Source organism: Macaca nemestrina, chromosome 12 (assembly GCF_043159975.1).
Source record: "Macaca nemestrina isolate mMacNem1 chromosome 12, mMacNem.hap1, whole genome shotgun sequence".
NCBI classification, from domain to species: Eukaryota; Metazoa; Chordata; class Mammalia; order Primates; family Cercopithecidae; genus Macaca; species Macaca nemestrina.
Window position 1 is genome coordinate 22,096,239 of NC_092136.1, and position 23,859 is coordinate 22,120,097.

Here is a 23,859-nt window from a genome sequence, read left to right on the forward strand (position 1 = left end):
GCCTCCTGTGTTCCATGCCTTGTGCAAAGCACTGGTGGAACGTAGCAGAGGTGACATGGACTCTGATGTGGGGGAGAAAACAGTAAATGATTATATCACAGTGAGGTAATTGGTATAACTGGATTGCACATGAGGTGCAATGAGAACGTAAGGGAAGAAGCTGCTGAAATCCACCCAGGTTAGTCTGTCAGTCAGCGTGGGCTACAGGGTGCTGCAGTAACAAACGACTCTAACATCTCAGTGGCTAAAAACCAATAAAACTTTGATCTTTCTCACATTCATGTCCACCAGAGGTCTCCTGAGGTTCCGCCTTAAACTCTCTTCATTCTGGAACTGAGGGGAAAGGTGTAGTTCCTCCATGGTCTCTCCACAGAGGGAAAATGAAAATGGCAGAGCCAAGCAATGGCTTCTGCTACAAAGTGGCATATGTCACTCCTCTCAGGTTTCATTGGCCAAGCAAGTCATGTGATTAGGTCTGCTGTAAATGGAGCAGGAAGTATAATCCTTCCACAGGGTCAGGCCAGTGGGGAGGGGTGGCTAATATCTTGGCCCATAATACAGCCCGCCACAGCATCCCAGAGGAAGTGATGCTTGGACTGTTTGCAAAAGCGGATTAGAACTGGAGCAGAAAAGCAGACGAAGCAGGGAGGATATTCCTGCAGAGGGAACCTTTACATTCAAGACAAGCCAGTCATCCCCCGTAAGTCCATATAGTGTAGGGAAACGTTCTTTATCCACCCTCCCCTGCCATGTTTGAATCCCTTTTTAAGAACTTGCCCTTGGTCCTGTTTCGAGGGTTGTCACAGGGAGAGGATGCTGGTGGTTGTACTTCTTCCCAGAGAAAATGGACCCAAGTTACCCCAAAAGGCTTGTCCTCCATGAATACTGGAATATCTGTGGTGAAGATAATTTTTTAAAGGACAAAATAATTAACAGGTTTCCTTGATATTCTAATCCTTGAGGCCTTAGAGACTTGCCAGTGTTGGGTTTGGAGGGCTACGTATGGGGACTGGGGAATATGGGAGTGACTGCAGCAGGTGTCAAGTGTTCTAAGATGTCAACCCATCTTCATGGAGATCTTTGAGGGGATATCTCCAGACGGTTCTGATGGCTGCCTGGGTCTGAGCAACCCAACCTGTCTTTCCCGGTGAGCCTTGTCAAGAAAGACCTAATTCCTACCCTTTTCCTTCACTTTTTGTCCTGCTTTAGGTATCAAAAGAGGGGCACCTCTTGGCCAAGATGTAGTATTAGTCCATTCTCACGCTGCTATGAAGAAATACCCAAGACTGGGTAATTTATAAAGAAAAGAGGTTAATTTGACTCACAGTTCTGCAGGGCCAGGGAGGATTCAAGAAGTTTACAACCATGGCTGAAGGGGAAGTAAGCATGTCCTTCTTCACATGGCAGCAACAAGAAGCTCAGAGCAAAGGCGGTGAAAGCCCCTTATAAAGCCATCAGATCTCGTGAGAACTCACTCACAATCATGAGAACAGCCTGGAGGTAATCACCCCCTTGATTCAATTACCTCTCACTGAGTCCCTCCCAAGACCATGGGGATTATGGGAACTACAATTCAAGATGAGATTTGGGTGGGGACGCAGCCAAACCATATCAGAAACCATGGTGGCAGACCATCCCCTCAAGTGCTGCTAAGTGAGAACAAATACGTGTTATTGATTCCTGGACTGTTAGTTAAGCCTTTTTATAGTTGTTAGGCTTTTCCTTTATTATATTTTAAGGGCCAGGCTCTGTATACCCTGGTTCTCTGAGTACCATAGTTGCCCCAGAAAGATTTCTTAATGGGTTGGTTAGTTGAAAGGCAAGCATTTTAAGAAAGTCGGGGATCTTTCAGCCTCAGGTGACTAAAAGTCCAGTCTAACTGGCTTAAGTTAAGGTAAATTTTTTTTTCTTCAGGTCACACAACTGTGAAATTCATCGGGCAGAGTTAGCTTCAGGCATGGCTTCATATAGGGACTTAAAATAGGCACCTGGTTTTTCTCTTTCTCTCTATATCTAGGTTCTGCTTTCTTCTTGGCAGGCTCCCTTCCCAGGTAGATGCTTTCTGTCTGGTTGTAAGATAGTTGCAGAACTTCCAATCTTACACCCTCCTGGATTCAAGTCCACTAGGAGAGTCTATGCCTCTTCCAGCATCCCTGGCAACAATTTTGTGGGACATGGGTCTCTCCTGAACCAGCTGTGTTGGTCAGGGGACTGTGGTGCTCCATAAACTTAGTTCTAAGGCCCTGAGCCTGGGGTGAAGCCCTACCCAAAGTAAGGGACTGAGGGATTGAGAGGAGGTTGTTTCCAGAGGGCATCCAGGGGTGGCGAAGAGAGGAAAGGTGCATGGAAGATGAGGGACAAAAACAGCAGATGTCCAATTCATGGACAAGTCTGTGCTAGTCAGCTGTTGCTACAGTAACGCTACATAACAAATTGCCCCAAGGCTCCGTGGCTTACAATAATAAGCATCAATTATTTTCTCACTCATGTGTTTGTGGGGGTGGTTTGGGCATCTCTGCTTCAGGAGGCATGTTAGCTAAACTTGGTCCCAGGATGTGGGCTGGGTTCAGGTCTAGTCCATTTTCTCTCATCCTCTTTAAAAATGAGGCCACCTGGGGATGGCATGAATGGCAAGAGAACACAGGAGGGAGCAGAAACACACCAGATGTCTGAAAGCGTAGACTCAGAACTGTTACAGGGTTAGCTCTGGCCACATTCCTTTGGCCCAAACAAGTTACATGGGCAAGCCCAACACCCGTGGGGCTGAGAAGTATACTGAAAAATAATCCAGTTTATCACAGGGTCACTAAAAGTGAGATCAGCAAATGATTGGAATGGGCTGATACGAATTTCTCAAACTCCATCTGCCTTTGGCTTTATTCACAATTGTCCATGTAGACATGCATAAAAAGGCTCTGCTGAGTAAATCGCATATCAAGTTCTTTTGTCCGCCCTAATTTCCCCCTACACTGACCCCAGCCTTCAGGCTTCCTCCCTGCACCAGCTCTCTGTGATTCACTTCTCTTTGAAGCTGTGCAGGCTGGTTCAAGAGCTATGGTTGGTGGGTGTTGATAAGAAGTGAACATCTACCTGTCTAGAAAGTATTGGAAGGCATTCTTCCTGTATATGGGAGACTGGATAAGATGAGATTACTTCTTGAGCTCCTTCCCACTCTAAGATACTCTATGTCAAATTCTGACCATATGTAGGGTTTTTTTGTTGTTGTTTGTTTGTTTGTTTTTGATATGGAGTATTTCTTTGTCACCCAGACTGCAGTGCAATGGCATGATCACAGCTCACTGCAGCCTTCAACTCCTGGCCTCAAGCAATCCTCCCGCCTTGGTCTCCCAAAGTGCTGGGATTACAGACATGAGCCGGCATGCCCAGCCAATATGTAGTTATGTTTTAGAATACAGGGTTTTACCTGTGAATCTGGTCTCTTTGCCCCCAATTACCTTGATCTGCGATACAACACATCATGAGACTAACAAGTCATATGCTCAGAAGACCACTGTTCTAGGCTCCCTGGGGGAATCCATGAGGAGTAGGAATTAGAAGGCCAGCTTCTCAGCAGTCGCATTGCTTTCTTTTTCTTTTTTTCTTGGAGACAGGGTCTTGCTCTGTCACCGAGGCTGGAATGCAGTGATGTGATCATAGCTTATTGTAGCCGTGAACTCCTGGGCTAAAGCCATCCTCCCACCTCAGCCTTCTGAGTAGCTAGGCCTACAGGCATGTGCCACCACAGTTGGCTAATTTTTAATTTCTTTTTTTTGTAGAGACAGGGGTCTTGCTATGTTGCTTAGGCTGTTTTTGAACTTCTGGCCTCAAGTGATTTTCCTGTTTCCGCCATCCTAAGCTCTGGGATTACAAGTGGGAGCCACCATGCCTGGCCCCACATTTCTTTGTAATGCGTGCCTCTGGACAGCTTCAGGTAAATGGATCTCCAAAGCAAGAAAGAACAACTTTATGTTCTCCATTCCAGTGGCTCAAAGCCGTCAACATCAGAACGCTCTCCTTAGTGTCTAACTTGATGCTTCATGACTACTGTTAAAAGCCATCCTTTCTCCTTTCTCATTTTTACATGTTTTCATATGGTGGAATCCATCTCTAATGTTGGTGTTGTGAAAACCTGTTCGTTTTGTGGTTCCAGAAGAAAGAACTGGTATTGTTTCCCTTAATTTTACATCAACAGACAATGATTGAATGAGTGTGACAGTCCCCATAAGTACCACAGTGTTATGAGCATCACCTTTGAGCCAGAGTGTCTGTGTTCCAATTCTGGCTCTGCTGCTTACTAGGTGTGTGACCTTGAACAACCTATTTAGCATCTCTTGTCCATTGTCCTCTTGTCGATGAAATAGGTTGTAATAGGACCTCTCTCATAGGGCTCTCATAAGGGGTAAATGAGTTAATGCTTGTAAAGTGCTTAGAATAGTGTCTGGCACATAGGTGCTCAATAAATGTTGGCTATTATTATCCTTACTTTGAGATGAAAGACTAACCACTGTCCTCAAATAACTCAGACTCCAGGGAGGAAAATGGCACTTACCACACAGAGATGTAACTGCTGTCTTGTTTAGGATGACAGGAGGATGTTGGGGGGGGGGTATAGGAACACAGCGAGAGGAAGTTGCAAGAAGGTAGTTTTTTATTTATGACAAGATCTTCCTAAAAATTAATGTTTATTGGCCAGGTGTGGTGGCTAATGCCTGTAATCTCAGCCCTTTGGGAAGCCGAAGCTGGCAGATCGTTTGAGCTCAGGAGTTTGAGACCAGCGTGGGCAACATGGTGAAACCTTGTCTCTACACAAAAATTAGCTGGGTGTGGTGTCACCTGCCTGTGGTCCCAGCTGTTTGGGAGGCTGAGGTGAGAGGATCGCTTGAGCCCAGCAGGAGGTCAAGGCTGCAGTGAGCTGTGATCACACCCCTGCACTCCAGCCTGGGTGACAGAGTAAGACCCTATAAGACCCTGTCTCAAAAAAGAAAAAAAAGAAGAATTAGCATTTATCAAAATATTAGTAATGAGCTCCTCTGTCATCAGAAGCATTTAGGCAAACCCTGGACATTCATACTATCTAGAAGAACAGAGTTTATAAAGAGGTAGTCTATAGGTTGGTTCTCACCTGCAAAGGTGTTTGGTTTGGACTACTATATATATATATATATTTTTTTTTTTTTTTTTTTTGAGACGGAGTCTTGCTCTGTTGCCCAGGCTGGAGTGCAGTGGCCCGATCTTGACTCACTGCAACCTCCACCTCCAGGTTCACATGATTCTCCTGCTTCAGCCTCCTGAGTAGCTGGGACTACAGGCACGTGCAACCACGCCCGGCTATTTTTTTTTTTTTTTTTGTATTTTTAGTAGAGATGGGGTTTCACCATGTTAGCCAGAATGGTCTCGATCTCCTGACCTCGTGATCTGCTCGCCTCGGCGTCCCAAAGTGCTGGGATTACAGGAGTGAGCCGCTGCACCCGGCTGGTTGGACTGCAATGTATTTTTAAAAAGATTTTAATGATTCGCCAACAGATTAGATTTTTTGCTTTAAAATTCTAGATTTTGGACTTGTTTGTTTTTGCAGAATTTGAAGAGCTGGCCACACTGAACCTACATTATATCAATAATGGAGCTGAGCTGTGGCCACTCTTTGAAGATAGAACTCATTTTTCATGTAGCTGTGTCTTATGCCCTCTTCTAGGGTCTCTTCCCTCTCTTATAGGACTCTCCTGGCACCTCCGTGTTTTTAAATTTGTAGCACTGCCTAAGATTTGAACAGTGGCTGGGAGGCTTGATCAAATGACATCATTTCTAGGGTAATCTGATCCAATCTGATCCTTCCTTATTCTGAGAGCCTGGACTTGTGTTCTGGGATAGAGATCTGACCTCTGGCACAGAGCCATTCACTAAACAGTCCCTGTACACCTACTCCTTGCTAAGCCTTGTTATTCATACTAGAAACTCTAGAATACTAAGCTGGGCTTTAAGTGGTTATATATATGTATAGATGCATGCACATAAATACAATGCATGTGTAAAATATACATAACAATATCATTTTAAAATGTACAATCCAGTGGTATTAAGCACATTCACAATATTGTACAGCTATCACCACTATCATTTCCAGAGTCTTCATCCCAAACAAACTCTACCCATTAAACAATAACTCTCCGTTTCCCCTTCCCCTCTGCTCCTGGTAACGCCCATTCTGTTTTTTGTTTCTATGAATTTGCCTGTTCTAGGAACCTCATCTAAGAAGAATCATACAATATTTGTCCTTTCATGTCTGACTTATTTTATTTAGCATGATTTCTTCAAGATTCATCCATGTCCTAGTATATGTCAGAATTTCCTTCCTGTTTAATGCTGACTAATATTTCATTGAATGGATATACCATATTTTAGCTTCTCCATCCATTTCTCCATGAACACTTGAGTTGTTTCCACCGTTTAGCTATTGTGAAAAATGCTGCTATGAACATGAGTGTACAAGTATTTATTTGAGTCCTGCCTTCAATTATTTGGGGGTGTATATCTCTTGTTATATTTTAATTCAAATTAAACAATAAATTTCCATCTTTTTTTTCTTCTCAAAGCTCTAAAAGGCAATAAAGAGCACCTGTCACTTCCATTTTATAGATGTAGAAACTGAGTAGCAGCTCTGTGAAGGAAACCAGAGCTGGAAGCTAGGTCCTTGGTGCCTGGTCTTTCATACCGGGCTGTAACATCCCTAAGGACAAGGGTTGTGTCTGTTGCTGTCATTGATGCATCTCCAAGAACAAGTGACTAGAATGCAGTTGATATGTTTTGAAAGCATAATGAATGTTTTTTGTGCTTTATGTTCTAACAGAGCCTTCTGAAGAAACTACTGGTGTCTGTATTCCTCTCCTTTTCCACATCTCCTTTCTCTATTTATGAGACACCCCCACCCATGGGACTTGGGCAGACAAGCTGATCCTGAACCATGTCTTCAGTGATAACAACTTCAGGCCTGAGAAAAGTCTCCTTTCAAAGTGCTTCTGTTCACAGTCCCAGGAGTAACGTCTTATTCCCCATCTAGTGTACTGTTTCATTCAGGCTTCACTCCAGAATTCACAGCAATTCAGGGATCACCTGGCTCCTGGCTGGTGTAAGAGATCTATTGGGGGTGCCTCTGGCATGGAGGAGATTGGAGTGTCTTTAGCCAGATTTTGTCCAGAAATGTCTAGTGTACTGCTTGATTGCTGCCCCCCTTATCCCACAGTGCCGTGGTGTAGGGGATTGGGAGCCTCAACCCAAATTCCCTTTTGTTTCAAAATGGAGACAAATGAAATTTTAATGGAGTGGTGAAAAAAATGCTGCCCTTGGTAAGCTGCACTCCTACCTTAGCATCTGGTTTAGAAAATGGGGGCTCTAAAAGGAGTCCCTGTCCTCTTTCCCTTGGAGGAGCCTCGCTTCGGCTCTCAGAGGAGGTAAGGGGTGTGGCTTACATCATCTGGGGTCCTTTATCCACTGCTTTGTGTCTACATAACAACAAAAGCTGTCAATAATGGCACAAAGATGGAACGCAGAAGACACTGCGACTGTCTCATGGGGAGAGTCTGTGTAAGAAAGAAGGCAAGTGGTGGTGAGAAACACACCCAAGGCATCCATCTCATTCTGCCCCCAGAGCAGTCTGGCTTGTGGTTCAGCTTCACCAGGAAAATGTCTTTGACTCTGGTTTAGGAAGGAAGCGCTGAGACAAAAGGTTTGAGGGTGGTGAGGTGGGGTGGAGGTGAGTGTATGCAGGTCTGGCAAAAATAGAGAACTAAATCCATCTATCTATAGCCCGATTGAAGGCAAACAACCACCCCTCTCTCCTCTGAAAGTGAGCAGGGGAAGAGGACGAGAGAGAGGCAGAGCGCAGGAGGTGGCTTCCCGCGGGCAGCAGAGGGTTAACCCCTCAGGCACCCAAGGACGTCAGAGCTGGTTCTTGTCTGTGGCTTGGATTGAGAGCTTTTATCCCTTGTTATTTTTCCTGATGTCTTTGCTTTTTATTGTGTTTGGATTTCAGGATTTGGCTTGTTCTTTTTAATGTTTAATATATTTAGAGGGGAGAAAAAAAATCCATCCTAGTGAAAGCACAGGAAACCAAGCAGGCCTGAAGGTGGGGTGTTGGGAAGGGGCCCTGAGCATCCCTTGTTCAGCTGAAGAGCAGGGCAGCCACCCTTACCTGGCCCCCTCCCATCCTACATTCTCCTGAGCCCTGAACACTGCAGCCTGGGCAATGGGACTTCCTGCTTTGGAGACCTGTTCTCACCCACTAGTCTGTGATGGGGACCATCACCCATGGGTGCTCCTCTAAGATACACAGTTCTCCTGTACAGTAGTCTGAGCATCTGCTGGGCAGGGAGGCAAGGAGATCCCAGTCCCTGCACCCCTCCCTCCACTGCTGACCCACTGGGGAAGGGTATGAAGGAGGAGGACACAGTCTCTCTGAAAGTGAGAAAAAGGACGTGGAGCTGCTGCTGAGGAAGGCAGAGGAGATCGAGTTTGAGAAATGAGGGAAGAAATAATATGGGGTATTCAGCAACAATTTAGAACTTCTTAGCTGTGTATAAGATATTTATAACAGGAAATTATATATATTAGAACTTGGAGAGAGAGGGCACATTCAATCTATGGCCATATGGGTCAGAATGTTCCATAGCCAGTAGGCTCTGCATCAGAGTGGTTGGTTTGAAGCAAAAAGCACTGAGCACTAAGGTCATGTGAGAGAAAGGTGAGGCGGTGCCTGCATATGGTATCAGGGGGCCAGGTAAATGAGATGGAGATGAGGAGACAGAGCTAGTTGAACCCCAGAATTCCAGAGATGGAGAAATGCATGAGGGTATCTATTCCTGCATGAGGGGGCCTGCTCCTCAGAGCAAGAGCAAGAATTGTGTGGGCCTACTTCCCTGAGAGGCAGGATCCCGTGGGATTGCATAGTTTGGGCCCTAGGGAGATGCCTGGGGAATGGAGAGTATTTACCTCCCAATGGAACCTTGTAACTAGGAAGCCCTGGGAAACTGCAGGAATTGCAGGGGGTGAGTTGGGGCTCAAAGGCAAGACCAAATAGCATTCACTTCCTACTCTTGTATGGAGTAACTATGACAGAGAAAGCAAACCACTGGGAATGGTCAGCTAGTGTTAAAGGTCAGAGCCAGTACACTTAGAAAAACCTGAAGACTCACCAAAAAATTGTTAGAACAAATAAATTCAGTAAAGTTACAAGATACAAATCAACCTACAAAAATCAGTGGCATTTCTATATGCCAACAGTGAACAATCTGAAAAAGATATAAGGTAATTCCATTTACAACAGCTACAAATAAAATAAAATATCTAGGAATAAACTTAACCAGAGAAGTGAAAGATCTCTACAATGAAAACTATAAAACATTGATGAAATAAATTGAATAGGACACACAAAAAACAAAAGATATTCCATATTCATGAACTGGAAGAATCAATATTGTTAAAATATCTATATTACCCAAAGCAACCTAAAGATTCATTGCAATCCTATCAAAATATCAATGACATTCTTAAAATAAATAGAAAAAATAATCCTAAAATGTGTATGGAACAACAAAAGACCTGGAATAGCCAAAGCCATCTTGAGCAAAAAGAACAAAACTGGAGGAATCATGTTACCTGACTTCAAATTATACTACAAAGCTAAAGTAATCAAAACAGCATGGTACTGGCATTAAAACAGGCACATAGGGCTGGATGTGGTAGCGCACACCTGTAATCCCAGCACTTTGGGAGGCCAATGCAGGCAGATCACTGGCAGCCAGAATTTCAAGACCAGCCTGGCCAACATGGTGGAACTCTGTCTGTACTAAAAATCCAAAAAAAATTACCTGGATGTGGTGGTGCATGCCTGTAATCCCAGTTACTTGGGAGGTTGAGGCAGGAGAATGGCTTGAACCTGGGAGGGGGAGGCTGCAGTGATCCGAGATTGTGCCACTGCACTCCAGCCTGAGCAACAGAGCAAGACTCTGTCTCAACAAAACAAAACAAAAACAACCATACACATGGAACAATGGAACAGAATAGATAACCCAAAAATAATTCTATACATTTACTATCAACTCATTTTTGACAAAGGTACCAAGAACATACATTGAGGGAAAGACAATCTCTTTAATAAATAGTGCTGGGAAAACTGGAGATCCACATTCAGAAGAAAGAAACTAGACCCCTAGCTTCCACTATAACATTCACATCAAAATGGATTAAAGACTTAAATATAAGACCTGAAACTGTGAAAGTACTAGAAGAAAACATTGGGGAAACACTCCAGAACATTGGTCTTGGCAAAGATTTCTTGAGTAAGAAAGCACAGGTAAGTGAAACAAAGATGGACAAATGAGATCACATCAAGCTAAAAAGCTTCTACACAGCAATGGAAACAATCAACGGCAACAATCAACAATCAGCAAAGGAGACAAACCACAGAATGGGAGAAAATATTTGCAAAATACCCATCTGACAAGGGATTAGTAACCAGAATATATAAGGAGCTCAAACAACTCAGTAGGAAAAAAACAAATAATCCAATTTTAAAAATAGACAAAAGTTTTGAATCGATATTTCTCAAAAAAAGACATACAGATGGCCAACAGATATATGAAAACAATGCTCAAAATCACTAATCATTAGGGAATTACAAACCAAAACTACAATGAGATATATATCATTTCACCCCAGTTAAAATGGCTTTTAACCAAAAGACAGGCAATAATGAATGTTGGTGAGGATGTAGAGGAAGGGAAATCCTTGTACACTGTTGGTTGGAATGTAAATTAGTACAGCCACTATGGAGAACAGTATGGAGTTTCCTCAAAAAGCTAAAAATAGAGCTACCATATGAATCAGCAATTCAATTGCTGGGCACATATCCAAAAGATAGGAAATCAGTATATGGAAGAGATATCTGCATTCCTGTGTTTATTGCAGCCACTATTCACAATAGCTATTGTGACATGGAAGCAACCTAAGTGTCCATCAACAGATGAATGGATAAAGAAAATGGGGAACATATAAACATTGAAAGAGTACTCAGCCATAAAAGGAATGAAATCCTGTCATTTGCAACAACGGGGATGGAACTGGAACACGTTAAGTGAGAAGCCAGGCACAGAAAAACAAATATCACATGTTCTCACTCATATGTGGGAGATAAAAAAAAAAAAAAAATTGAACTCATGGAGATGGAGAGTGGAATGATGGCTGCCCAGAGGCTGCGAAGGGTAGTAGGGAATAGATGATAAAGTGGAGATGGCTTATGGGTACAAAAATACAGTTAGATAGAATGAATACAATCTAGTATTTGGAAGCACCATAGGATAATTAAAGTCAACAATAATTTATTATGTTTTAAAAATTATCTAACAGAGTGGAATTGGAATGTTCCTAACACAAAGAAGTAATAAGGGCTTGGGGTGATGAATACCCCATTTACCCTAATTTCATCATTAAATGTTGTATGCCTGTATCACGTGCACCCCATAAATATATACAACTATTTTGTACTCACAATAATTTTTAAAAAATCAGAGCTGGGTCTTCTGAACAAAGACTTCCATGATAACAAATGAACTTTCTACCAGGAAAAGAGTACATCCTGAGGGGGAAGTAGGGATAGTTCATGGTTACCAAAAAAACTAGAAAGAATGAATAAGACCTACTATTTGATAGCACAATAGGGTGACTGCAGTCAATAATAACTTAATTGTATATTTTTAAATAAAGAATGTAATTGGATTGTTTGTAACTCAAAGGAAAAATGTTTGAGGGGATGGATACCCCATTCTCCACGATGTGCTTATTTCACATTATATCCCTGTATCAAAACATCTCATGAACCCTATTAATAAATACACCTAGTATGTAACCAGAAAATAAAAATAAAAAGAATAATAATAATAAATATTTTTAAAAAGAGTACATCTGAAGGGGAACATGACAATGATGTTTGGAAGGAAAATCTTTCACCTGATCAATGTAACTAAAAACTGAAATTTGAGAGAAAGCGGGAAGGATGAATACTTATCTTCTGTGATAATTGGATATTGTTGAAAACAAGCCTGGCATCCCAGAAAATTAGAAACAGCAACGTTCCCAATTAATAACAATATTTCTGCGGTCTTAGTGTGGGGCTGGACACCTTTACTTTCTCCTCTGGATCTCTGGGCCATCTACTCACTGGGTCTGCCCCAGACCCTGGAGGCTGATTTTTATGGATCCATCAAAGGGCTCTCAGGCCTTCTGGCTTCAGTGAGGTTCAACCAATCAGAGTCAACCAGCAGGAGACTGGAAAGTGGGAGGAGAGTGAAGTCAGAATATTTATTTTCTGGCTCCCTCCCAGCTGGGTCTCCTTATGCTGGCTGCATCCCTCTTCTGAGACCACAGCTCCTGTCGTGCTGGGCTCTGCTGTGGCAACTCTTCTCAGTCTGGTGTCTACCCCTCTTCTTCCACCTTCGGTGTCGGCATAGTAACAGATACCACTGTTGCTAGCTCCATCCCTTGCTGGTTTCCCTTAACCCTGACCACACAACTTAACCAGTTCCTTTATTAAACTTTCTGCAATTACCCATCTGAGAGTGCTGTCTGCTTCCCCCGGACCCTGACCGATACAATAATCTAATAAATGATATAAAGTTGAAATTGTAACATGAGGCTGGTAGGAGTGCAAAGTCTTCACCAAGACTTGGTTGGATGAGACTTTTGACAAGAATTCTATGGTGGTAGGAATTCCCTTCATGCAAATAAATTGGTGTCATTGCAGTGGGCCAAAAAGTAAAACTCAGTTCATTCATTTATTTAAATAAATATTTATTGAGTCTCTGCTATATGCCACGCACACTACAGTAGGGGCTGGGGAATCACTGGGGGGCAAAACGGAAAAGGCTTCAACCCTTATGGTATTTTCAGTCTGGTGAGAGAGAAAAGCATTAATCACATGATCATGAATATAAATATATATGTAGAAACTATGACAAATCCTTGGTGAGATAACAAGTTTCTCTGAGAGCATCTAATAAGAGGCTAACAAAGGGTCAGAGAAAGCTGCTTTGACAAACTGTCAGTTGAGCTTAGCCAGGCAGAGGGCAGGGGAGGCAGAGCAAAGATCTTGTAAGCAGAGGGATGAGCACATCCAAATTCTGAGGCTGGGAGGGTCTTACAGCATCCAGTGAATCTAAGAGAGGCTTCTACAAGTTGAAATTTGGTTTTAAGTGCAATAGGGAGGCATTGCTGAGTTTTGAGCAGGAGAATAGCATGATTTAATGTAACGAAAGTTGGTGGAGGCACCATGGGGCATACTGGTGGGGAAGAAAAGAGAAACAAGGGATGTTGCTCTGGGAGGTCCCAACTCCTGGCCTGGCTTCCAGTGTTGTGCTGCTGTCCTTTCCAGAAAATCTTGAATCTAGCTGAGGGACAAGAGGCCACCTGGGCTCATTGGCACAGCCATTGGGTGCCCTGTTCTGTCATAAACATTGTAGTGGATTTAATTATTGGCCTGATATGCTTTTTCAGAAAGACGAGAAAGCAGGAGGGGACCTGTTACTTGGGACCCAACTCTGATGAACAAGGGAGAAACTGGTGAAGTGGAAGTATCTGGAAGAAAAGGGGAAGTTCTAGGGAGAAAGGGACTTATGAGCTTGTGGTGCATTTGCGCATGCGTGTTTGTGCATGTGTGCATGTGGTGTGTGTGTGTAAGAGAGAGAGAAAGAGAAGTAGAAAGAGACAGATGCAGAGAGAGAAACAGAGAGATATGCTAGAAAAGCAAAGCTTGCAGAGTTCAGAAAGAAAATAGGAGTTACTAATTTCTGGCTAGTGATTCAAAGAAAGAAAGTGACTTCCAGGCACAGGAATCATTACTGTATGAGTTTGCTAGGGCTGTCATAACAAGGTGCCAAAAACTGGGTGTCTTAAACAATATACAGTTATTGACTCACAGTTCTGGAACCTGCAAGTCTGAAATCAAGCTGTAGGCAGGGTTGGCTCTTTCTGAGGGCTAGCAGGGCAGGGTCTGTTGAACTCATCTCTCCTTGGTGTATAGGTGGCTGCCTTCTTGCCTTCTCGCTGCCTTCTCGCTGTGTCTCCCTGTTGTCTTGCCTCTATGCATGGGCTTGTGGGCACATGCATGTCTGTCTCTGTGTCTACATTTTCCTTTTTTTTTGAAAACTAAGGACACTAATCATATTGGATTAGGGCCCATCCTAATGGTTTCACTTTAACTTGATTACCTCTGCAAAAATCCTAGGTCCAAATAAGATCACATTCTGAGTGAGGTCCTGGGGGCTAGGACTTGAACTTATCTGTTTTTAGGAGGTACAATCTCACCCATAACAGCTAGCAAATGAAATCCAAGTAGAACTTAACCTATTCCTCCATCAAACACGCACCAAGTGCCTATTCTGTACCAGGCACACTGTAAGTGTGGTTTTGGCCCTGAAGGAACACTGGACTTGTGGTAGAATACTGATATGCAAAAGCACGTAATGCAGGTTAACAAGTGCTATGATAAGTCTTTCTACCTCTATGACACAGTAATATATGAAAGCTTAATGTAAAATTAGAGCTAAGTTCAAGTATACAAAACAGTGGTGGCACAAAGAAAGGGTGGTCAGCTCTACTCAAGGGAGTCATGTACTGAATCTCCAAGATGACAAAGGAGCAACCCAGGCAAAGAAATGGAAGAGAGTTCCATCAGGAGGAAAATCCATGGAGTGGGCGAATGTGTCATGTTCTTGTGGGTAAAGGTAGAACTTCAGGGTCAGTGCAGAGAGATGAGGTAAGAGAAGCCAGATCACGAAGCACCTTGTGTTTGGGACTAGGAATGTGAACTTTATCCTGGAAGCCTTGCCAGATGTGTATGGGGGTGGGTAGTGTAGATCATCTAGGTAGCAGGATTGAAGGAAGGGAGTGATGTGATCAGATTTGACTTCTGTGTGGAGAATGGATTGAGGGGGTTGCGAAGGGACTTAGAGAAGCTAGTGAGTGGGCAGAAGCAGAGTACAGAGAGAGAACAGAGGGTTGGACCAGGACAGTAGGGACAGAGAATAGAGAAACTATTGGAGAGTATTAGTGATATAACTGAAATCTGTTAGTGACAATGTAGTTATGAAGGACAAGGAAACGGGAAACTTAGGATGACTCCTGGCTATCTGGTTTGAGGGCCTGTGTGGACAGTGGTGCCATTCACAAGAAAAGTGCTTACGGAGGAAGAGTAGATATTGGCGGAAGAGGAATTCTGATGTGGACATGTTGAGATTGAGATGTCTGTGGGAGATCTAGGTAGAAACACATGTCAAAAGTTATTAGGCTTAGAGAGTTGTTAGATATACAGTCTGGAAGTCAGGGCAGAGATGTGTACCTGGGAGTTGTCAGTAGTTGAAGTCATGGAGTTGGATGAGGTTGCCTAGGGTGAACCATTAGAGTGGAAAAACCATGTAGGGCTCAGGAAGAAAGCCTTGAGGAAAAGTGCATTCCTTGAGGAAAAGTTCAAGTGGGATAAGGAGCCTCCAAAGGATATAGAGTAGGGTGTCCCATCTTTTGACTTTGTGGGCCATATTGGAAGAAGAATAATCGTCTCAGTTCACACATAAAATACACTAACACTAGTGACAGCTGATGACCTAAAAAAAAAAAAAAACCCAAAATCTCATAATGTTTTAAGAAATGTTCTGGGACGCATTCAAAGCCGTCCTGGGCTGCATGCAGCCCATAGGCTATGGCTTGGACAGAGACCAACCAGATGATTCTGGAGAATGGCTTGGGGAATGTGTTGTCATGATGGTTTTGGAGGAGAGAGGCAATGCTGTCCAGCGATCCAGAGAGATCAGGTAAGGAAAGAGATGAAAAGAATCTTTTGGATTTGGCCATAAGGTGGTCATTGGTTACTTCACTGAGGTCAATTTCAGTGGAAGGAGGGCAACAAAGATTAAATTGCAAGGACAGAGGAGTGAATGGACAGGGAGGAAGTGGAGATGGATAGTATAGATGATTCTCGTAGAAAGGTTGGCAGTGACCCTAGCTAGAGGGAAGCAAAAGATTTAGGGTTTTTTTTGCTTTCGTTTTTGTTTTTCATGAGAAAGGCTTGGTGGTGTTCTATAAATGGATGAACAGAATAACTAGAGTGAGAAGTTCAAGAAACGGGAAAAGGGGAAGATTTGTGGAGATGGAAAAAGATGGGATCCACAGCAGAGATGGATGAGTTACTCTTGTAAGAAACAGTTGAATGGGTTACTCTTGTAGGAAAGATATAGAAGAGGAGGTGGGGGTGAGTCCAGAGACCTTACATGGATAGGCAGAAAGTTGAGAAGTTTCTAAATAATCTTGTCTATGTTTTGCCCATAAAATGCAAGTAGTGAGTTCATCTCTGGGAAGTAAGATGAGAAATGGTTGGATAGTAGAGAAGAAAATTGATGGGGAGGAAAAAAACTTGAAAGGGAGATATATTAGAGTTCAGTTGCAAATAAGAGTCCATTCTAGCTATTATATGCAGAAGAGGACTTAATACAGTGAATTGGGTGCTTACAAAATCATTAGAAGAGCTAGAGGGCCAAACTCTAAACTGAGACTCTAGGAATGAATCCAGAACATCTCATCCCTGATCCCCCAGAGGAGTTGCTGCCTCTACGACAGTCAAGACACTGAAGAGTCTGGAAGTCACTACTGCAACTGTTGAATCTGGGAACATTCTCATGAGCTGTGTTATGGGAATCAGGAAGCTGTGACTGCAACTTTTGGATACAGAGGGAGGGTTTCAAATTCAAGTCTCTCCAGGTGTTTCTCATTGGCAGACCTAAGTAACAATTTAAACTCTATCTGCAAAGAACTCTGGGAAGTTTTTAGATTTTTTGAATCTCTGCAGTATAAGAATACACAGTTTTATTTCCATACTTAAATTCTAATAAAGCAACAACACCAGTAGCAACATGCTCCTACTTAATGTAACTATCCTTTGTTACAAACATCCTCCCTTCCATGCAAGCATGTGTTCATCCATTCATTAATAGTAGGTGCCAGAAGGGGTGTTTATATGGATAGTAAATAGACAAGATCTGGAATAGCAGCAACCATTGAAATTACCATCGAATTATTCTTACATAATCTTCCATCATTCTCCAAGTTCAAGATACATCTGCACAAGCCAAAGAGGTAAGTTAAATAAGAATATGATAGGTATCACTAGGGATTTTCTGGTAAACTGGCTCTTAGAAAAGGAAAAAAAATATACCCTGACGTGTAGTACTGTTTGCCAATTGCCATGGTATAAATACTCCCACCATGGCTGATGCCGCACTACCAACATGACATCACTGAAAATGAAGTTGTGAGGCAGTGTTAAAAATCTCGTGGTAACTATTCTCATGAATAAGCGATAACAACGACAAAAATTCTCATGAGCCTGTACTAGCTGATTCCAGCCTACTGATGGGTCACCAACCTTGCATTTTTCAAGTCTTCTGTAGTGGCACTAATCTCTGTTATTCTCCTAGAAATGTGACATTGGTTTTGATTTACTGCTTTGTTGGGAAGAAGATTCACTAGGAGTTTTCGCTTGGTCCTTCCTATCTTGACAGTCTTTAATCAATAGGTCAGGAAGTCAGTATGGAGAACCTGCCTATTGCTGAGTATATATATTCCAACTCTACATTCAGGACCTGGAGAGATAACTACAGATGGGTATGAATCTATTTGGCCCACTGTGAAATGGTTTGGGCCAAAATGCCATTTGTTTCCTGACTCCCATTAATTCCCACTCATCCCATGAGCAGGGACTAGCATCAGCTCAAAGCCAGTAATAAGCCCTGAAAAGTGTGGTATTTCTCTTTTCTCAGTGCAAAGTCACTCTCCTAAATGACCACAGTTCCCTTGGGGGAAAATTGGGAGGAAGATTTACAATATAAATTTGCACTGTCATATGCTACAGAGTACACAGTATTTCTAGTCACCTGATTTTAGTGTGGGAATTTAGTGAAAAGTTATGACCCCCTGATTCTACAATCAAATAGGACCTTAATGCCTACCCTGTATATTTTAGTCCTTGGTCTCCACGGTCAATTAGCCACCAGCACAGTTCTCTGTGTGTCAGTCTATTCTGACTACTGCTCTGGCCCTGCTGCCTTGAATGTCCACTTCACTTGTGGTCTCTGCATGTTACTACGCAGTCAATGCCGGGATCTCATTATCCCCACTAAGCTTCAGGAACACATGCAATGGCAGTATTTCCATCATCCCCAGCATATATGCTATTTTGCAACTTAGCACCTTTGAAGGAGGCTGGTACTCTCCTCATCAAAGTATTTGTCTCTGTCTAGATAAAGGGGGAGTCCTCTGGTCTCTCCCAGGAAATATACAGATGTAACTTGTTTTGTTGTGCTTTGCTTTATTTCACTTTGCAGACACTGTGCTTCTACAAATGGAATGTTTGTGTCAACCCTGTGTCGAGTAAGTCTGTCAGCAACATTTTTCCAACAGCGTGTGCTCACTTCATGTCTCTGTGAGACATTTTGGTAATTCTCCCAATATTTCAAACTTTTCATTATTATTATGTCTGTTATGGTGATCTGTGATCAGTGAGCTTTCATAGTACTGTTGTAATTGTTTTGGGGCACCATGAACTGTGCCCATATAAGATGAAGAACTTATTCAATAAGTGTTGTGTGTGTTCTGATTGCTTCATCAATTGGCCATATCTCTCCCTCTCTTCTGGTCTCCCTATTCCCTATTCCCTGAGACACAACACAATTGAAATTTGGCCAGGTAATAAACCTACAATGGCCTCTAAGTATTCAAGTGAAGAACACTTGCATATCTCTTCCTTTAAATCAAAAGCTAGAAATAATTAAGCTTAGTGAGGAAGGCATGTTGAAGCCAAGATAGGCCAAAAGCCAGGCTTCTTGTACCAGTTAGCTGAGTTGTGAATGTAAAGGAAAAGCTTTTGAAGGAAATTTAAAGTTCTACTCCAGTTAACACACAAACGATGGGAAAGTGAAACAGCCTTATTGCTGACATGGAGAAAGTTCTAGTGGCCTGCATAGACAATCAACCCAGCCACACAATTCCCTTAAGGCAAAACCTAATCCAGAGCAAGGCTCTCACTCTCTTCAACTGTCTGAAGGCAGAGAGAGGTGAGGAAGTTGCAGAAGAAATGTTGGAAGCTAGCAGTGGTTGGTTCATGAGGTTTAAGGAAAAAAGCTGTCTTCATAACATAAAAGTGAAGGGTTCGACAGCGAGTGATGATGCCAAACTGCAGAAGCTCTGAAGCTCTGAAGCCAGGCATTGACTCCTTCTCTCTAGCTGTGAAACCCTGACATGGTTTGGATTTGTGTCCCTGCCCAAATCTCATGTCAAATTTTAATCCCCATTGTTGGAGGAGGGACCTGGTGGAAGGTGATTGGATCATGGGGATGGTTTAGAAACTGCAGCAGGCTATCCAGAAGATCTAGCTAAGATCATGCATGAAAGTGGCTACATTAAAAAACAGATTTTCAATGGGGATGAAGCAGCCTTCTAATAGAAGAAGATGCTATCTAGAGGCTTGTGTTAATCCATTCTGGCACTGCTATAAAGACATATCTAAAACTGGATAATTTGTGAAGAAAATAAATTTGACTCATCGTCCCACAGACTGTGCAGGAAGCATGACTGAGGAAGCTTCAGGAAACTTAAAATCATGGCGGAAGGCAAAGAGGAAGCAGGCAAAACTTAAATGGTGGGAGCAAGACGAAGAGAGAAAAGGGGGAGGTGCTACACACTCTAGACAAGCAGATCTCTGGAGAATTCTGTCATGAGACAGCACTAGGGGGACAGTGCTAAACCATCAGAAACCATCCTGGACTATTATGGAGTCCAGGTTTCAGTTTATCTACTAAAGTAACAATAGAACTTGTATTACATTATTGAGTGTGTACGTCAGCTCCAGCATCTCTGGTAAGCAAACCATACTGATAAATTTAGCCAGAATTAAAATTATGCTCTTCTCTCCCTACCCAAGCATGGTTAGGACATATTCCTATGCCTATTCTCCAGGTTTTTAATTGGGATATAAATTTGCATGTTTTGTCATGTAAGCATTGCCTGGGTACAACTTTACAATTGGCTCCCTGTGCACAGAGATTGTTTCTAGTCATGGGTCTGGAGGATGTGTGAAGCAGTGGGGGTGGAGAATAGTCATAGAGTCTTCCACCAGGAAGCAGGACCATCCTCATCAGGTAAGATAAGAGGAATTGTTTCTACTGGTAAGAGAGCTTGGTAGAGTTAAGGGTTAAGGGTCTTCAAAATTAACTGAGTTCCCCTAAATGTCACCATTCTAATCTTTTGGAATGGTCTTTCCTAATCATTGCCCTAATTTTCACATATGAAATCTGGTGAGACTATGAATTCAATCTATGTTGTAAATCGGCAACCTATAAGATAAGAATCTGTGTCTAATTTTCAGCTACATCAATTTAATAGCTCTAAGAGATATTTTTTGGGGACAACCATAAAATGTTCTTTTAGGACAATTATAGGAAACTCCTGCATCTCTGGCTGTATTTTGAGCCATGAATTTAGAACCCTGAGCTTTTTATTATATTACTTTAGACTCTCCTGGATGGTTAGAAGCAGCTACGCTACCTCATAGACCTCATATTCTTCATGACTATTGAACTCTGCTATGGCCTTTGCCATTTGATCTGCCAAAGCCATTTCTCTCTTTTTTAAAATTTAATTACTTTTTATTGAAAACTGCACTGAACACTAAATGTCTGCCTTTACAATAAAGAAATACAGTAATGGTAACTCACACTAAAACAAAACATACTCCTGTTAGCCATTATTTTTCTGTTTGGGACAATTTTAAAGTTTTTCTTTTGTCACAAAAACAGAATTGTACCTGCAGAAAGGCTCCAAATAGGCCATCTTTTTAAACAGGCAATGATTCACAAAAGATTATGAATAGAACATGTAACTAGTTGAAACAAATCTCATAGGATTTGTTAAAATAAGTCACATCTAATACATCTGAAGTGTTCTCGTATAACATATCACATGAAGAAAAGAATACTTTATCAAAGTTGAAAAAAGTGGGTTTGTTCATTATTCTTCTTGAACTCTTTTAGTTCAAGACTTTCCACTCAATAAAATAGCAGAGGATCTGAAACTGAGAAAACACATTTGAGTACAAATAGCTTGTGAAACTTAATATTTGTTTTTCATCATCAGAGGGTTTTACTAAACTTACGACCAACTTGCCTGCTCAGTATGCAGTTCAGATGTGAGAGCTTTTTCTCTCTACAGGAGCCTGTACTGTCTTCAGTCCTACGCATGCAGGAGCGTACCACAGGCAAAGAGCTTTCTCCCCACTTTGTAGTAATGTGATCTTCCTATTAGCAAGAAGAGGTAACCAGCCCCTGTAGAATGAAAGAACTAGAGTCACAGGATGAGGATTTCCTCTTAATATTTTTATTTTGATGTTTGAACTCCTGATGCAACATTCTAGAGCAGGGTGTTCAGGACCTGCTCTACCCAAGGGACTGATAAAGGAAAACGCTCTACTTATTCTTTGTGATTTGATGCATAGATGAAAAATTTAACACACAATAACAGAAGTTGATCGTTAATAAATCACATCCTCATCTTTCAGCGCTTCTGTAATCAGAAGACATCTTCAGCTTTCCAGCTCTTGCAGTTTTAACACTGCAACATCAACGATGCATATGTCCAGAATCAGTTAAAAAGACCATCAGATTCTTTTTCTCTTAGTTCATCTATGTTTCACTGTCTCTTGGTCCCATATGCATCTGAATGATTACTTTTCAGCATTGTCTGCTATTCCTCCTTGGGGTGCTCTCGATTGTCCCCGTGTTTTGTGGGCTGGTTGGGAGAGGGCGCTTGGGAAGGATGTGCCACTGTTGGGAGGTTGTGAATCACTGGGATGCCTCCAGGGATGATCCCTTCCATGGCTGCAGGAAGTCCGCCTAGAGCCACACTCAGGATGCCTGGCGGATATCTGTATGTGGCACCATTTAGCTCAGGATGAATTGTTTGCCGGTCTACTGACCAAGGAGCTGATGTGACAAAGAATTCCTTGTTGACACAGTTTCTTAAGCTTTCTGGGATGCGAACTTTGATGGCTTGGTGGATCTCAGTGGCAGCCGCCTCCCTCATCTCCAGCGACGCCTGCTCGTTATACCAGGCAGTGTGAGGAACGCAGATGAGATTTGGGGCACCTTTCAATGGACCCTGAACAAAGTTGTCCCTCCTATCCTGCCCTCCTTGAGGGTCTGTGCTAAGGCTTTCTCGCCCACCAGGCCACCACGGGCTGCGTTCACAAGGAATGCTCCCTGCCTCATCTGCTTTATAGTAAAGTCGTTGATGAGGTGGTGGTTCTGTTCATTGAGATTGTAGTGCAAGGAGACGCAGTCACTCTGACACAGCAATTCCTGCAGGGTGTAGACCCTCTGAATGCCCAGGGACCATTCTATCTCATCCTGCAAGTGGGGGTCATACAATATGACTCTGAATCCAAAGGCCTTGGCTTGAACTGCTACCGCCTGCCCCGTGCAACCAAAGCTCATGAGACCCACAGCGTCTAACCACGGATGCGGACTGCTCCTGAGGCCACGTCGTGGATCTGCTCCATGCTTTGAACTCACGTGCCTTCCCGCAGTGCCTGGCACACCCACGTGTTCCTCCGGTACAGATTGAGGATGTGGCAGACGGTGGAGTCGGCCTTCTCTTCCACGGCTCTGGACGAGATGTTGCACACAGCAATTCCAAGCTCGGCGCAGTCTTGATGTCCACATTGTCTTTGCCACTGCCTATCTGCACAATGACTCTCAGGGCCTTGAACTTTTCCAGTCCTCCCTGGTGAGGGTGATGGTGTGGTACATCATGGTGCCCACAGCTTCATTTAAATCTGTCTCGTGGATTTCCTGTGAGGGCTGCGCGTCACAGAAGGCCATGGTGGCCAGGTTCTTAGGCCGCGGTGCAATCTCCGCCGCGCAGCAGCACCACCAGGGGTGGGAGTGCCGGGGTCCATTCATGATACCTTCACAAATTCTGTCCAATCGCTGTCTCTTGACTTTGTGCTTATCCACAAGTGCCATTCTTTATGGAACTTTGCAATTATTAGATCAAAAGGCAAAGCAGTCCTCTGAGAACTTATGGGAACTCGCAGGAGTCTGAGTGCATGATACCACTATGAATCCATTCGCTTGCAACGCAGTCTGCATCGCGCAGTCAGTCAACGAACCTCACCACTACCCCAGGTCTGGAGTGCCGTAGTCCACAATACCAGGGGGTAGAGGCAGCTCCGGCCCGGGGGAGCCAGGTTCCTGCCCCTGCTCTGAGCCTGGGAAGCAAGCTGGGGGCCCACCCAGGGGGTCCGTGTGGTCTTGAGGCTCCTCCCCTGCTGGGGGCCCCACGGACCGGAGAGGTGCTGGGCACCCGCTGGCGTGAAGCGGCATCTGGCTGGACCTGCCACTCCAGTCCGAGCTGGCCCGCTCAGCCCATTTCTTTAAAAATACTACTCTATTCTATGTGACCACAGATGATACATTAGGACAAAAACTGCTCTATGAAGAGAGAATAAGAAAAGAACTCTAAGAAGAAGTATGGTAGCAAAGGAAATCAGATAACTAGATGGCATAATTAACAAAGGACTTTGATATGGTTTGGCTGTGTCCCCACCTAAATCTCAACTTGAACTGTAGTTCCCATAATCCCCACGTGTGGTAGGAGGGACCCAGTGGGAGGTAATTTAATCATGGGGGTGGTTACCCTCCATGCTGTTCCCCCTGATAGGAGTCCTCATGAGATCGGAGGGTTTTACTGTGGGGCTTTGACGCGTTTTGCTCA

General features: G+C 43.2%; 1 pseudogene; it reads right to left on the reverse strand.

Moving 5' to 3' along the window:
- Nucleotides 1-21,342: 21,342 nt before the first annotated feature.
- On the reverse strand, nucleotides 21,343-23,295 carry LOC105471606 (C-terminal-binding protein 2 pseudogene; annotated as a pseudogene).
- Nucleotides 23,296-23,859: the final 564 nt, after the last annotated feature.